Source organism: Sorex fumeus, unplaced genomic scaffold, assembly GCF_029834395.1.
Source record: "Sorex fumeus unplaced genomic scaffold, SorFum_2.1 ptg000106l, whole genome shotgun sequence".
NCBI classification, from domain to species: Eukaryota; Metazoa; Chordata; class Mammalia; order Eulipotyphla; family Soricidae; genus Sorex; species Sorex fumeus.
The window spans coordinates 717718-719727 of NW_026606163.1; positions in this window are offsets into that span (position 1 = coordinate 717718).

A 2010-nucleotide genomic window follows, 5' to 3' on the forward strand; every position below is an offset into this window, starting at 1 on the left:
CCGCATATCTAGGCCTTGCTTGTCGAAGCTCTTGGTCACCAGGATTCCATCTGGAGTAGGCAGGGAGACTGCACCTGCTCCATCTGGGGTGTCCTAGTGATATTGGCTCAGTATGGGGCCCAGAGAGATCTATGGTTCTGTGATGTCTTCTGGGACTTGCTGCTGTGTCACTGGGCCAGGGCTGTTGATGCCAAGATCCACATTACAAAATTTTCAGATTATACATTGGTGAGGTCCATCCTGAGACAGTGGAGTCAGGCTGGGATATGGTGGAAACTTTAGATTGTGGGAGCAAGTGGCTGCCGGGGACTCTGCTTGAGTGGGCACAGCCTAACCCATCTCCTCCAATTTACTCTGGACTCTTTAGCCATGTATGGGTCTCAGCTTAACTGCAGCTTTCGATCTCTTTCAAGATTTATTTAGGGGTCTCTGAGGCAAAGTCAAGGTGGCACTGGAGTTGGTTCATGGGGGTGCCTGACAGTTCTTCCATGTGTATTGGGAAGTGGGGGAGGTAGCCTATCCCAAATCTGAGTGAGCTTGTATAGCTGAGCCGGAGGTGGTTTGTGGGTGTGACACCCACATAGCTAATTTTTGGCAATTTAATTTCTTGGTAAACTTGTTCCCAAGTTGTTGGGGTCTGGCCAAAGACACAGCAGCAATTTTGGGGTATCAGGAAGCCTGAAGGCAACATCAGCCTGCTGATTCATTCCCCTGCAGGTATAGGTTGACCTGTTGGAGGCACCATACCTCTATATCCTTTTACAAATTTCTTATTGTAATATATTGATTTGTTAACCCTAGCGATAACACAGTGGGTAGAGCATTTGCCTTGCTTATGGCCAGTTGGCTGACCCGAGTTCTATTCCTTCATCCCTCTCGGAGAGCCCGGCAAGCTACCAAGAGTATCTTACCTGCACGGCAAAGCCTGGAAAGCTACCCGTGACATATTTGATATGCCAAACACAGTAACAACAAGTCTCACAATGTTACTGAGCCCCGTTCAAGCAAATCGATGTACAACGGGAGGACAGTATGGTGCAGTGCAGGTACTAGTGGCATATATATATATATATATATATATATATATATATATATATATAGTAAAGGCCCTCCCGTTGATCATTGATTTGCTCGAGCGGGCCCAGTAACGTCTCCATTGGAGACTTTGTTGTTACTGTGTCTGGCATATTGAATACTCTCGGTAGCTTGCCGGGCTCTCCCAGAGGGGCGGAGGAATCGAACTCGGGTCAGCCATGTTGGCTGCGTGCAAGGCAGACGCCCTACCCGCTGTGCTATTGCTCCAGTAACAATTAACATTTTAATGATATAGAAAACTTAGAAGGACTTATATATATTGCAGGGGGAGAGGGATGGGCAGGAATTAAGCCTCACCCAGCGATCCTCAGGACTCACTGCTGGCTTTCTGCTCAGGTATTATTCCTTGTGTATTCAAGAGGTCAATAAGGGATGTCAGGGACTGAACTTGGGTTGGTGGCATGCAAGCGAATCACCCTACCCATGTACTATTGCTCTAGCCCCTTATATTCTATATTTTTGTCTTCTGTTCCAGTGAAATAAGTGTAGCTTTGGGGTCTTGGTGATATAGTTGTTTGGTACAACCCCTTCCTCTCTAATAGGGTAAAGTTCCATGCCTTAGAGATCTTTTGGGAGTTGCTTTTAGTCCTATGACTGTTTTTTCTTGGCCAGGCTGGGGTCTTTCATTTGTTATGCCCCTTTTCTATTGTAAAAAAGAGTTTCTTATACTATATAAACCACAGATCCAGTAACACTATAAACTTCTACAATGTTCTGATTCTAGTGCTTTTACAACTTTCTCATTTAGTAGTGTACGTGTGGAAGAAACTGAGAAATGTCTACAGAGATTTTGTGACTGTTCAAGTGTCTCTCCAGGAGGATTTACTTAAGAAAGGACATGTGTAAAAAGACTAAAGAAGAGCCATGCAGCAAAGCAGAAAATGCAAATAAAGGCACAACTCAGAAACACGGAAT